The sequence below is a fragment of the Parasteatoda tepidariorum genome, chromosome 2 (genome assembly GCF_043381705.1).
Source record: "Parasteatoda tepidariorum isolate YZ-2023 chromosome 2, CAS_Ptep_4.0, whole genome shotgun sequence".
Classification (NCBI taxonomy): domain Eukaryota; kingdom Metazoa; phylum Arthropoda; class Arachnida; order Araneae; family Theridiidae; genus Parasteatoda; species Parasteatoda tepidariorum.
Genome location: NC_092205.1, coordinates 96,745,645 through 96,761,736, shown reverse-complemented (window position 1 = coordinate 96,761,736; position 16,092 = coordinate 96,745,645). Strand labels below are relative to the sequence as shown.

General features: G+C 31.1%; 1 protein-coding gene across 5 annotated transcripts in view; it reads right to left on the bottom strand.

Annotated features, from left to right (window-relative positions):
* LOC107447736 (serine/threonine-protein kinase tousled-like 2) overlaps positions 1 to 16,092 on the bottom strand; it is a 136,881-nt gene that overhangs the window by 88,674 nt on the left and 32,115 nt on the right. The gene's annotated exons all lie outside the window — the stretch shown is intronic.

Below are 16,092 nucleotides of genomic sequence, written 5' to 3'. Positions count from 1 at the left end.
TAAATATCTAATTTACAGATTTAAAACTACAAAATTACATAAAATATTTAAAAAAAAAAAAAAAAAACCCCCCCCCCNAAGTACCCCCCCCCCAAATGACCATGGGGCACTCCTGTATGTGCAATGTGGAAAAAAAAGAAGAAAAAAAGACCACTTAAAATAACTTTTGATCTAATGACCTGATCTCCACGTTCTAGGATTCAGTCTTAGTATTTCGAGAAGGTAACCTCAAAAATGCTATAATTAAGGCTGGCAATATTTTAAGTTACGAAATTAGGCACAAAAACGTACTTTCTCTAAATAAACACTTCTTTTTCAAGATTGATTCGAATTTTTGCAGCCGCAAGTTAAGAAATAGGGTCCCGACCGTTTGGTCAAGAGAGCGATTCAAAGTTCAGATCCCATAATGTTAATTTTATATTTAGCGTATTTCGCCACATCTCGAGAACTTTTTAAGCGAATTGAAAAATTTTGCACACAATTATGAAATTCGTTTATCCCAAGATAATTCCATGCAAAAAATAAATTTTAGTAAATATTTATAATTTTTTTAAAATTTAATTTATAGTCGAGAAAATTTTAAATTGTAAGGTATACAACTTCTTGCATCACTTTAAAGTACGTAATTTTACATGGCAAGATATAAAATTTGAATGAAATCGATTGAATAGCTTGTAATAAACCGAATTTTTAAAATTCGTTTTCTCAGGAACTATTCAACCAATTTCGCGAAAATTTTGTACCTTGTAAAATTTTGAGTCATGCAAAATTTCATACTTTAAAATTATGTGAAAAATTGTATACCTACCAGTTCACTTGAAAGTTTTTCGACTATTATTTAATAAAATAATAAAAATATTTACTAAAATTTACTTTTTGCAATGAATTGTCTTTGGATAAAGAATTTTATAATTGTGTGCAAAAATTTTTCGAGATATGGCGATATACGCAGAAAAGAAAATTAACATAATGGGGTCCAAATTATGGATCCTCCCCTAACTAAACTATTGCGACCATATTTACCGGATTACGGCTATTCAGAATTCTGAGTTTTTTTCTTTTTTTTTTTTTTTTTTGGAACGTGTGAGTTGCTACGTGAAAGTGTTTAAGTCATTGATGTTTAGCATATGCTTACAGCCTGCACAACAGGTGTTTTGGAATAATAATTGATATAATCCTAAACGCTGAATACCAATTATTCAGAAGCTACAGAATAGACAGGTGAAATGAATCATCACATAAAATAGCGCGGATTAGCAAACATGTATGTATAAACAAATAATAACTTCCGATGTTATTCTTCAGATAAAATTAGATTACAAAAAAAATTCACTCGAACAAATGAAAAAATTCCGTTAAAAAAAAATCACGAAACAAGTACATGAATGACACAGTTATTTGTCAAGAATATCCTGTTTAAGTCATATCTCCATTGATATTTATCACATTTTTGTATTCGATGAGTCGCTTAACTATTTTCCGTATGAACAATATAAAAGAATCCTGAACCTAAAAAGAAAATCTTAAAGAAGCCCAGGTATAGATAATCACCATACATTTTATTTTATTTTACAGCAGCTATTATAACCGTCGTTGAACAGCCGACCCAATTTTTGGGTTTACGACTAGTAATATTTAACGCCGTAGCCTTGTCATTTTGAACCCAATCCAGAAGACAAGGTAACTCCTGGGAGCAATTTTGCCTTGTAAAAGGCTTTTTGATGGAACTAAGCCCTCATTTGCGTTACATGGAGAGGAAGACCACGAGAACCTCCCACGGTTAGTCTGACGGCAAGGGGACTATGATCTGTCTACCACTGAGGATATTTCACATCACCACTGTGGTCAGTGTAAGCCGGATGATGAATTCGTATCGACTGGGATTCGAACCCGGTTCGCCTCATTGGAAGGCGAGCGCTCTATCCCCTGAGCCATCGCGGCTCAATCACCATAGATTTTATTTTATTTTATGACCGTCGTTGAACAGTCGACCCAATTTTTGGGTTTACGACTACTATAGTTCAACGCCGCAGCCTTGTAATTTTGAACCAATCCAGAAGACAAGGAAACTCCTGGATCGGTACCCCCAGAGGTATTGATTTGTTATGGGAACATGGAGGACTTTGAGACTCGACAGATTNAATTACTTTAACATATGGTAGAGCAAATATTTTCTGAACCAAAAAGATAAAGGGATTGTTGCGTAAAGAACTCGTGATATATTACATTCTTATGCAGCAGAGCTCGAAATTGACGATGGTCTGTTGTTCGAGACCACTAAACTCCGACCACCACGAAATAATAATCAAAAGATCCTCGCACCATCAGCAATCACCATCAGCAACTAAATGAAGGAATTGTGGGCTGATGTCGTTTTCCGCTTTGATGTTTTAATCTGTGTTTTTGTCAAAACACCGTTGGTCCATGTTTCATCCTCATAATTTTGAATATTACGCATTCTCTGTATTATTATTATTATTATTTTTTATTATTATTTTTTTTTTAATTTCATTTCTTATTAACGTTAAATCAACACAATGGTATTGTACACTTATGGTAAAAATTTAACTTGTTTATCAAAGCATAATATCTTATATCGTCGTTAAACAGCAGAACCAATTTTTTGGGTTTACGACTACTAATGTTCAACTCCGTAGTTTTATAATTTTAAACCGATCCAGATGACAAGGAAACTCCTGGATCAGAACCTCCAGTGGAATTGATTTGTTATGGGAACATGGAGGACTTTGCGACTCGACAGATTTAACGCGCATCAGTCACCATTTACAACACGGGGGAGTCGTCGGCCGTTAGGGATCGAACTCTTGGACATGGTCCCAGTGCCCTACCAACCAGGCTATCCCGGTCTTATCAAAACATAATAGTAGAATTTTAATTTACATAATACTTAAACATTTTCAATTAGATAACATTTAGAGATATTGCCGTAATGGAACCTTTCTGCGGCAACAATCGAACAATTTTTACGCCGAAATCAATTTAAATTTACAAAATTAAATAATAATGAACATGCAGAGGTTTACCGAGGTGCTACGAGTAATACTCTTGGAGTGGTTTCCTTTCAGTGTATTTTTTGGGGGGGTGGGGAGTTCTCGTACGACATCACTCCGAAAACGTATACTTTGGTGTAAGTACCGACACAGAAATCTTCTAAAAAACTTAAACATTGAATTCGTAAGATTTTCCTTTTTAAATGGTTTAATTTTTTTTAAAAATTAATTAATGGCACAAGAAAGGACTACTGAGCTCTTTTACTTATTGTCCCTTGAAACAGTGACTAAATTTTTACTCCATATTGTGCACATACGATGACTGGCTTACATAAATAAATAAGATCACTACCACTTACTTACAAAAGAAAATGGAATACGTATAAGAAAAGAAAAAAATATTAGAACACCCAGACTACAATGTATGTAAGTTTTTCCCATGGTCCATGTTTCAGAAATTTTAAGAATGGTATATGATGGGTAAAAAGAGGCGGACGAATGGGGATCAGTAAAGCCGCTCCTTCGAAAAAAGAACACCTGTCTTCGACTCTTCTTCCGCGCCGCACAGTGAAAGTGTGTCGTTCAAGGCCACGCAGAATGGAAGAAAAGCAGGAAAACCTCCTTCGCGTATTTACAGCAAGCAGTCATCGACTCTTCTTCTTCTTAAAAGGAAGTCGCGCTTCGCCTCATCTACCCGAACGATGTCATATCAAAAGGTCATAAGGAAGAACTAATTACTCGCGTATTAATCGCACAATGCATTAAATATTTACTGCTTTCGTCAATGTCACATAATACATTCATTAGACAAATAACACTTGAGATAAGGATTTAAATGAAGAAATGGCACGGAATCATCTCACCCATATTATTTTAATGGACATATGGGACGACGTGGCGATATCAATTTAACCAAAACATTTTGAAAAGTGATGCTTATGATTTGAAGTGTTAGTTTTAGTAAAATACTTGGTTTTCAGTACATAGCACGAAAATGTTACAATTTAAATTTTTTTTTTTTTATCACACTAATTTTCCGCAAATATTATTGAAAACTTGATAATATTGAATTGACATTACTATATAAGGCACATAATATAGTAACAGTTCGACCTATTTTTTCATCACAAGCTAGGCAGTGGTTACCAACTGGGGGAAAATATATTAGTTTTCATTTTTTTGCGGACAATTTTCGTAAAAAAAACTGTATGGGTTTAAAATACTTTTCTTTCTTTAAAAAAAAAAAAAAAAAAAACTAATTAATTTTTTTCTGTGAAATTTAACATAACATACCAACGGGTGCAAAATAATTTATTTCTCAGGTTTTGCATCCAAGTAAATATTTATTTAAGAAAATATTTATTATTATTTGTAATTCAATACTTTTGTTTTGAACAACTTGATAAAAAATCTGACAGTGACATTTAGTGCTATGAAATTTTGACAAAGTTGCGGCCCGCCACTTTGACTGCTGTTTTTAATTGTGGCCCCCGGCCTCATGTAAGTTGAAAACCCCTGACTAGAGTTAAAAATAGTCATTTTTCAACAAATACAACATAAAGAATAATAGAGAATAAATTTTTATATTAATTCTACGTCTAAAGGGTTAATTTAAGATCAAATATTACTTAATGGTTTGATATTTAGAAAGATTAATGTCTATCGAGATCGAAATCATTGCAAAAAATTTAAATGGGTTTTCTGAATAAGTGTTTGTTTTCTTTTATTCATTATATATAAAAATAGAACTTTTCTTACAGATTCTAAGATTTAAAAAGAGAGACATACTTCGTTGTTAATGCACATATTTCAACAAGTTTTTTTCTTCTATTTTTTATGTTTAATCACAGAAATCGACGTCGTTGAACATTTATTTATGTAAATCACGTCTTTGATACAAAAGTCACACGTAAGTCACGTTTTTGATACAAAAAATAAATTCCGACACAATTCAATTTACTGGTTATTCTTCTCATTCCATGTACTGTTATTATACTCAGTATAATTAAGATATTTAAATGATTTGTTTTATTCGTTTTGTTATTATGCACACTTTTACAAGCGTCATTTTTTTTATTTACTCACAGTAAAGTTTTTCTTTAAAAAAAAAATTAAAGTTGATTTACTCAGCGTGAAGTTTTTTTATTCTGACAGATATTTTGCCACGGGCATTTTAACCACAAATTAGTATTCAGTATTAAATTTTATTCTCCATAGCATTTTTATTAATTCTCCCCATAGCATTTTTATTCATCTAAAATTTACTGGTTTACAGATGAAGAGATTTAAAACAAATAAAAAAATTCAGAAAATTAATTAATTAGAATTTTAAATAATAAAACAGCTTTTTGACTTCAGATACATAATATTCCCATTTAAATTCCGTAAAGATTATCCCTTTTAACAATTACGTGTTACGAGATCCTCACAATATACTCCCCCAGTTATCTGTTCGGAACACGGGAAAAATTTCCCCACTTCCCTAGGCACGTTGACTTCTCTGCAATATCCAGCAACCATTCAAGTTTCGAACAATAACACCAATACAAGACAGTTTGTACATTCCAAAAGATGTGTCATAATAAATTAAGAATTTTAAATGTCATTTTTTGGTCACTATTATTATGATTATAATAAAAACGTACGAGAAAAAGAACGTTACTAACATTTAGTAACATCAAAAATGAGTGTTTTGTTTTGCTTCAATAAATTGAGAAATGCTTGGTTATGTTCTGAATCAAGTACAATTGCATACTTGACAAAATTTCAATATAAAAAACTTGGGAAATTTTTTACATAAACATAATTTCTAATAAAATTTATTTAATTTCAAGTGCAATCTTTCAGAAACAAAGATTTTTACCCAAAGAGAATTTTTCCTTTATCGTAATGCGAGAAAAAATATTTGGAGAGTTTAGTGACATCGTTTCATATTTTTATAATGATTTTCTGAACATGGAGATATTTTGAAACTATCTTAATAAAAAAAAATGAAAAAAAAAAAATACAAACGGCAAGAGATATTTAATAACTTTAGCTTATAGGAGGAAAATAGGGGCGTATCTTTCAGAAATTTTCAAGCAGTTCATAAAAAAACTTAACTAGTGTACGGGAGCTTTATACAAATAGAGCTTTATAAGCTACAGCTTTACACAAATCGCAGCGTAGCAAGAATAACGCCAACAACTTAAATGCACCTATTCGAATTTTGAACCATTGACTTGAAATTTGAAGTTGTGTGAAATGTATAAAATAACGAACTCAGCTTCTAAATAATAAAAGTATGCATGTAATTCTGTTCTTTAATTGCAAAATACATATTTAAAAAAAAGAAAATTACATTTTACTTACTGAGAGTTAAAAAAAAAAGAAAAAAGACTTTGTTAAAACAAGAAATACGCAAGGGTACTAAATTCAGTCTTATGAAAAGTAAAGAAAGCCTCAGCAAAAAGTTATATAATGTGTTATATATAACTTTAAAACAATCTTTAATGTTATATCATGAGACTAATCATGGTGTAACAATAAAAATATATCATGAGATTTTAAACTGGTTCGAGGGCTCACAGCGATCTGCTGACATCACTAATCCAGACCGCGGCAGCAGCATTTGTTCAGGTTTTAAATTTCAAAATGTAATAAAAACAAACATGCCACAGTTTATTTTTTATGAAATTTTGAAATTTAAAACATGAACAAATCTTTAAAGATAATAATCAGGAAAAAACAAAGACTCGGGTTCGAATCCCAGGGGTGGCTGATTGGTACAAATTCTGCTTTCGGCTCACAGCGACCACAGTGCTGACGTTAAATGTCCTCAGTAACAGGCGGATCATGGATTAGAATCCCTTACCTGTCGGACTAGCCGAAGGAGGTTTTCGTGATTTTCCTCTCCATGTAATGTAAATGAGGAATAGTTCCACCAAGAAGACTACTTTGCCTCAATGCTTGATACATGACTTTCCTTGCCTTGAGTCAAAAAATTACGAAGTTTAACAGCGATAGTCGTAAACCCTCCCCTCCCCCCCCCAAAAAAAAAACAATGGGTCAATCGCACTCGCCGGTCATAAAATAAAGATATAAATAATGAAATTAAGCATTTCTAATTGTAATTTAAGACAGTAAAATAACGCCTTTTGTTGGTTATATTTTGACTTTGTGGAGAAGTCAGTGTGGTCGTAAGGCTTAAAAATTAGGAGAATCCTGCAGTAATTCATAATTTTAGTTGTATTTTTTAAGGGGGTGTAATTACGTAACTCTTGTACTTCTCACCCAATGACATTTGCATTTCAGTATTTAAATCAAACCAAATAGAAATATCTGAGACTAAAAGAGAAACAGTTCGCGCAGCTCAATTCAAAAGACTGAAAGGGCTGTTATCTTGCTACGGTCAAATTTTTATAAAACAATTAGAAAGTTAGAAGGAACGTTCAGTTTCAGGACTCACTTTACTTTACTTCAATAATATGATGGCACTGATGTTGAATATGAATAAAAATAACTTAATAAAAATCTTTTCCCTAATAATTTAAAGATTTTTTTTTTTTACCAAGTTGCTGTTTAGGTTCACCGCAACCTGTCTGCGTAATTAAAAAAATTTCTGCATCCCTGCTGCTTAGTTTTTAACCCCTTTAGTAACAATTTCACCTTGGTCCCACTTGGGCTCAACGTGGGTCCCATAAGAACATGCACCGAGTGACCAATATTGGACTTGCATTGGCCAATACAGGCTAAATAACGGATATAAAATATCGGGTGAATCTGAAAATTCTACATAGGACCAATATTGGTTGCTAAGTGGCTGTAAACTATTGGGTGTGTCGGTAAATTTTATATAGGGCCAATATCGGAAAAATAACGGTCCTTTGAACCCTTATTGAGCCAAGATTCATGAATATTGACCCAATGAGGGCCCAAAGTATTCTGCTGCTAGAGCCTTAACGGACCAATGACGCCATTTTAGCTGTATGGCATTTTTCTTTATTGGGTCCTAAACCACGTATATAGCAACAAAAAAAATTATAATAATTAATTTATTTCTTTTATACTTGTAATATATACGATTCACTTACTTATATTGGGAGTACAAATTAGTTCGGTCAGTTTTCAAAAGATAGCTCTGGCTGTTATGAATGTTTCATAGTAACAGCTGGTTTCGGTGGTTTCAGAGAGGTTAAACATCTATCAATAATATTCAGTTTATATCGCTTTGAGTTTCGCTCTGTTTGTTACTTGGTTGAATATGAAAAACTTTGTGGTAACTAAGCACCATTTGCATGAGGTTTTAATGTTTCTGCTTTAATTGGAAGAAAAGTGCAGCTGAAGAGCATCGAATGCTTGTAGAAGTTAATGGTGACAATGCTCCAACTGATAAATCATGTTGGGAATGGTTTTGAAGTTTCGTGAATGGTGAAAGAAGAATAGTGAATGGTGTCGTATACTATGAGCTGCTACAAACCGGCGATTCCATTACGGGCGATCGGTATAGGCTACAATTGATTCGATTGAGTCGTGCATTAAGAGAAAAACGGCCGGAATACGAGCAAAGACATGACGAAGTTATTCGTTTGCATGATAACGGTCGGCCTCATGTCGTAAAAGTCATAAAAAATTATTTGGAAATGCTCAAATGGGATATTTTACCGCACCCGCTGTATTCACCAGACATTGCTCCTTCTGATTACAGGTCATTCCGGCGGATGCAGCACGATTTGGCAGGTCACCGGTTCACTTCTTTCGCAGAAATTGAAAATTGGTCCCTTACTTGGATCGCCTCTAAAGACGAGACATTTTTTCGAGATTCGAAAAATTCGAAAATTGCCAGAGAGGTGGGAAAAAGTAGTAGCCAGCGATGGACAATATTTTGATTAATCTGTTCATGCACTTTGTTCTAAAATAAATGCATTTTTTACCAATAAAAAAACGGACCGAGCTAATTTGTACACCCAATATATAATTAATTACCTTAATTAAACTTGGTGGTAAGTGAATTTAATACCGGACCGTTAAAAGTTAAATATTTCTGCATAATTTATAGGATCGGAATTACAGCTTCAACTGAACAACCCCCCTCCCCCCTTATAACATCACCTTAATTAAGAAGTTTTGGTGTAGTTTTTTAAGCATACTTTCAATGCAGAAGTTATCCCTACTAATACAATAGAGAAAAAAAAGATTAGATTACATTTTTTAAATCATATTAACCATCTTATACTTAACGAAAATAATTTCGTATTGAAACTTTTCACAATTTAAATCCATCTTAAAGTTGCGTGGGTTCGAAATGATGAAAAAAACAAAAACAAATGACTGTTCTTGGATCAATGGAAGAATGAATGAAACGCTAACTATTTCTATTATCAGGGGCAGCGATCCTGGGGAAAAAGACAATGGAAATCTTCACCCCCTGTCTCTCAGCATCCCCATATATCAGGAGGAGCGCTTTCGGAAGCAGGAATCCCTAACTACATTACCTTATTGAGAGGATGAGAAGCCACGCTCTTCCAGCAGGCAAGAGTTGCAGCCATCGATTTATCGAACTCAAGGAAAAAGGCCATTTTGGGAAACCATTTGCGCCTCACACCCCCTCCTGTGACTTTCCGTTTCACCTATTCCAGTTTCACCTAAATTTCACATTTTTGTCATTCCATCTACCTTCTCCCTCGCACAAAAATGTGATTATGCGAATCATGTCTCATCTCATTACTGAGCTCCCATGCTTCCAACTAATTTGAAAAATACCATTCTTTATGCGGAGAGCTCATGACATTTCTTCTTAAAAGCTTCTGTGCTCTATAGATAAATGTTTTATAGAAAAATTAAAGAATTAAAATTGTATGGAAAGAATTTAAGTACTTTACATTGGCAGTAAAAGAGAGAGCATAGAAAAATTCAATAGAATACACGAACAGTTAACACTGTGCTATGAGCTTTGAGTAAATTACTTAGCCACCCCCCCCCCCCGCAAAAAAACTGTCAAAGAAACACTGCAAAAAAATTAAAAAAGGAAATCTACAGCTTTTCTTAAACGTGTTTAAACATTAAATAATAATTTACAAAATAATAATAATAAATAAATGAACAAATAAAAGAATAATAAATGAAAAAATAAAAGTTGATGGCATATTAAATACTTTAACATGGTATGTTTCTTCCACTGTGGGAAAACAAAAATGTGGGAAGAATTATGTTTCTTCAAAGCAAAGTAGAAAAATAGAGGAAACTCTTTTTCAAGAAAAAATATCAAACATTAAAACAATTTATTGCTGCAATCTATCTTAAATAATTTAAAATTTAAGTTTCAAATAACTGAAAAGAAAAGTAAATTTAACAGATAATTTAATTCTTTATTTTACATAAATGCATAATAAAACCTAATTTTTTAATTCCACAAATGTTAAAGCATCATACTTAAATTTCTTTAATGTTTCTTAACTAACAAATCAATTACTAAATATATACAGCATTAAAAATAGCATATTAAAATCACAATTACTAATACCAGATAAATTTTAATAATCATGTGCTGTACAGTATGACAAACCTAAACCAAATCAATGTAATACATTTTTAAAATTCTGTATAAACTAAAATTGAAAATTCGGAATTAATAATTTAAAAAAAAAAAAAAAATGTATGTGTGAAAGACTTAAAGTTTTAGCTATTCTAATACTTATGGCTAAGCAATTGTACTGGCCATTTTTATTTTTACCATTTCGTCCAAATTCTTCCGCTTTTTTTTTTTTTTTTTTTTTTTTTTTTTTTTTTTTTTTTTGTTACACTTTCTTCTGCTGTCCAGGAAGTAGTATAAATTTCTTCCAGATAAAAGGCCAACACTACATATTACCCCAATAACAAATTTGAACAGCTAACACTGTTTACACGCTTTCAGAATTATTCAGCAACAAAAAGAAAAAGGAATATATGAATAGAACTTGTAATGAAATGACTTATAATGAAACAATATATGAATGGTAGAACTCTTTTTAAAATATGCGGCATATAATTCATAATTTTAAATGTCAGTGTTTAGAGACAGCAGTTTTAAGTTTTCATAACATCATTCATGAACACATAAAATGTACATAAACTAAAGAAATAAGTAAAAGTTGGTGAGAGTATACCAGAGTTAAAACAGCCATTTTAGCTGAATTGATGAGTAACGCAGGTAAAATAAAAATGGGATATTCTCAAAATTTATAAATTATTTTTACATATACAACAGTAAATTTGGGAATACGGAAATCAAAATTAAAAAAATTCATTAAGCGGAAACTTTTCTTCGGTAGTATTTCTGGCAAATTTATCTTCATTCGGTTTTTCTGCAGCTTTATTAAAACGCCTCTTTTACCTGCCTTAGTCATTAAGCACCAGATAAACTAAATTATATATCTAACTTAAAATAGAGTATGTTGCAGATCTTCGTTGCCATAGCTAAAGAGAAAGTTCATCGATTTTGAAATCACGATTAGCGTTTTATATAATTAAGATTGTCTAAAAATTTAAGACAAATAAAGGAAGAAAGCATTGCAGTGACAATTGACGGATATAATACACATTTCACAGTGGCAGTACAGAACTAGTATACTAATTTAACACAACGTTCTGTGTTTTTTGTAGAACTATTTAACAGAAACAATAAAAAAAGTTTTCAAGAAGTATTCGATCGATTTCATTTAAATTTTGAATATTATCATTAAAATTTACTAACTTTAAATGATGTGAAAATTTGCATATCTAATAATTCAAAAATTTTTTGGACTATTATTAAATAAAATAACAAATAATAAGGTATTATTAAAAAAATATTTTTCACGTCGAATTATCTTTGGATAAAGGCAATTTATCATTGTGTGCAAAAATTTTTCGATTTGTTTAAAAACTTCCACAGATGCGCAAATGCAGAAAATAACGTAGTGCCTAAACAAATGGGAATATATTTTCTAGATTGCGGCTAATCCCCACATTTTGAGAGTCAAGGATTTATATTTCGAAAAAAAGATATGTTTATTCAGAGAAAGTATGTTTGTCTGTCTGTTTCGTAACTTAAAATATAGCCTGTATTAATTATTTAGTATTTTTTAAGCTCTGACCTCGAACTTAAAAGATAGAATCCTAGTATATAAAAATCCGATTATTAGATGAAAAGTAATTAAAGATGTACATTTTTTACTCAGCGCACTGTACATATTTGAGAGATTAGCCATCGTTTTTTAATTATCTTCATTAAAAATTTGTTCTTCTTAATATTAACCATTTATTAATTTAAATTTAATTGACAATCATGAAATCAATATACAAAGCGTAGTTTAAATTACGCTCAAAAAATTTGTCACTAAAGAGCGAGACATTTAATAACGCCATAATAATAATACATACTAAAGAAGAAAGAATCCTAGTACATAAAAATCCGATTATTAGATGAAAAGTAATTAAAGATGTAAATTTTTTATTCAGCGCACTGTACATATTTGAGAGATCAACCATCGTTTTTTAATTATCTTCATTAAAAATTTGTTCTTCTTAATATTAATCATTTATTAATTTAAACTTAATTGACAATCATGAAATCAATATACAAAACATAATTTAAATTACGCTGAAAAAATTTGTCAGTAAAGAGCGAGACATTTAATAACAACATAATAATAATGCATACTAAAGAAGAAGAATAAAAAAAAAAAAAATGCAAACAATTCTAAACGTATAGCGAGGTAAAGAACCCAACTTTGAACCTTGGTAACAAAAGAGAAGAGAAAAATGGAACAAGTCGCACTGCACACACAACCAGCAGAAAGTAAAAGTGTAGCTTCAACAGACGGTGACCCCAAATCCATGCATGAACACATGCATACTCTTGATCTGAGCACCAGACAAATAGGGTGTAGTGAAAATGAGAAAATATGGAGTCCGTAGCTAAACGAAATTCCACGTTAAAAAATCTTTAATGGCGGCGGAAGAACATGAACGCCTGCGGAATTAGAAGAGGAACGAATATTTTCTTCTCCTTTAATAATGAAGGTTTTGTGAAACTTGATTTTTAAAAAAAGTAATGTAGATCGAATGCATCTGCAAGATTGTTCTTAACGAAATATATATATAAAAAAAAATCTTAAATTTTAATTGCTAATGAACATTCGGTAATTTATTATATTTTTGCCACTAGAATAAAATATCACAGAAAAATTTGGAATCTTCGCATAAGTTTGATTTTATCACAGTGCAGAAAAGTTAACATTTATATAAACAAAAGTGGCAACAGATNAGTAAATTAAAAAAAAAAAAAAAAAAAGAACGTTTCGCTTTAAAATATCTGTCGCTGTTTATTATTGTTCATTAAAGGTTCGATTGAAAGACAAGGAATTTAGTTTAAATGAATAATAATTAAGAAGGGAGAATATATTAAATAAAGCATTTTAATAAACAGCGACAAATATTTCAAAGAGAAGCGTTCTATTTTTGTATCAATACTGTTGCCACCTTTTTTTTTTATATAAGTGTGGTGATAATTTTTTCTGTGATAAAACGCACGATGAAATAATAAGTTTTTGATATCAGGGTTGCAATTTTTTCACAAAATAAAATAAACTTTATATTTAATTATAAGAATTCAGCTAAATATTAAATTTAATGACAGAAGATCCTATATCGGTTATACTGAGTCAAACGTAAGCGATATTATGAAATCTAGGTAAGCAACACATAAGGTACTATAAATTTAAACTAAGTCTTGTGCTAACAAAGGGTGGAAGTACTAGGATAGCTTAGGGTAGTGCAACCACGTTCACCTAAAGAAAACAAACCCCCTTAGAGGTAATTATAGCTAGAAAATCAAAGCCAATGCGCACAGAAAGAAAAAAAAATTGTATAAGGGGGGGGGGGATTTGCCATAATAATTTGCCAAGTGACTACACTATTAAAAATAGAGTTTTAATTTTTAAAGTCGCTACCAACATAGTACTTCTTAATGTTAGAGAATCAATGTTTTGATAATTAACTGTAACACACAAGCTGAAATTTAGTTATTATAATTTATATTTTTCTAGTTGTTTTTAATTTGTACAATTTAACTTATGAAAAGAGTCTTTTTCCCCTTTCAAGCCTAAATCATATCTGCTTTAAAAAAAACTTAGCCTTGCCAAAAGGTACCAACGTCATGCAGGCTTTCAAGTGGTTTCATTGATAACAATGTAATTATAGTTGATCGCAAAAATTTGATCCATAAAAAATCTGACTCCAGTTGAATATGCAAATCGGTGTATTAAAGGTTTGATATTTACACTATTTCTCTACATTTTATAACTACATATTTGTCCAGGAACCACTAACACATCCTCAACCTTAGGCCTATTTGTAAACGTTTTTGCACTTTACTGCAATAACAGAGTAAGTCTTTTTTAAATTGCGTAATAATTCTCGTTCTAATTCTAGTGTTAATTTAAATAATTGTAATTCTAGCGAACTTTAGAAAAGTTTTCACAGAAATTTGAGGTCAGTTTGTTGGTTGCGGCACAAGGCAAGTGCCTCATAAATCAGTAACTGTATCTTTAATTTTATATTTTACGACAATATTTAATATTTAAAAAAAAATAATTTAGAATTAATTTTTTTTTTTTTTTTTTTTTTTTTTTTTTTTTTTTTTTTNACTTCATACAGTTTTTTTTTTTTTTTTTGTTTTTTTTTTTTTAAAAAGTGAGCATGTAACCAAAAACACAAATAATAAATGCTTCTTCAGCTTTGTTACAACAAAACACTTCATACAAAACATTATTTCACTTTTAACCTTAAGAACTCACTAAATGAAAATTTACAAATTTTCTATCTAGATGCTTGTACTTAATGCATATAAGAACATATCTGAAGCAAAGAAGGTGCAAAGTAAGGTAGGAAAAAAAAAGAAAAGAAAAATTAAAAAAAAAAGATTTTTGAAGTAGCATTCTATGAAAATGAATGAGAATATTGGGAAATGGGTATAGGTGGGATGGAAATCAGGGGAGGGGGGAAGGAGTTGTGAGAGTCAGTGTTGAAGGTTACATTCGGTCACAGCTGGGCTGACGGTGTGAGCGCACTGGGAGGGTCCAACATTACTTTTCCAAAGATAGAGGGGTGGAAAGATGCTATGGTGGTTGAATGCAAGAGCAAATCGCAGACAGTAAAATGAGTGACCTGATAGCAACAGAAATCATCCGATTTGGCTACTTTCTGAAGAGCATGCAGCCGATAGAAATATTTTTCGTTCCATCGCTAAGAATGAATAAGCACCAAAACACAGTATTTTATAACTTTTTAGTCTGGTTTTTAAATTTAATTGAACAAAAAATTGAAGACAAAAAATTTTGATCTTTATCAAATAGTTTTAGTCAAAGTAAAGAACCGATTTCATTCTATATTTTTGTTCATAATTTATGGTATGACAGGTGCTATTTTGAGTACAAAGAAATTCCGAAACTCCACTATCAAATTTGGTAAAACCAACTAATAAAAGGAGGAAAAAATTTAACAAAGCTAAAAACTTAAGGAATAAATGTATTCTTATTGACAAATCAACAATCTTACAATTTAAATAAAAATGAGTTTTTGAATAAAAGGCCATTAAATATTTCGAACCTAAAACATCGAACCTCCTTAAAAGGAGGAGTAAAAAGTTAACTAAGCTAGCAGCTTAATGGATTTAATATGAACGTATACATAGAGGAAAAGTAACAATCTTACAATTAAATGGATATGTGTCTTTGAAAAGAAAAGAAAAAGGGATTAACAATTTGAAATGAATTTTGTAAACTTTCACGAAAATCAGTTCAACGTTGCAACGATAATATCAATACCTTGAATCATGAAACGGTGCAAATTTGCTGAAACCTTAATTAGGTGAAAAAATTTGAATAATGTTTCCTTAGAATCTTAAAACTTAACTGAAAAACAAACAGGTTATTTTTCTCCCTTATTTAAAAAAAAAAAAAATAAAAAAACTGTCAACACAACAAAAGTAACGGGTTAAAGTGAAGAACTGACTGGTTTAGATCTCTATAGTTTACTTATTTGCTAAATAATAATCTTTATAGCAATCAATGTTGAAAACTTA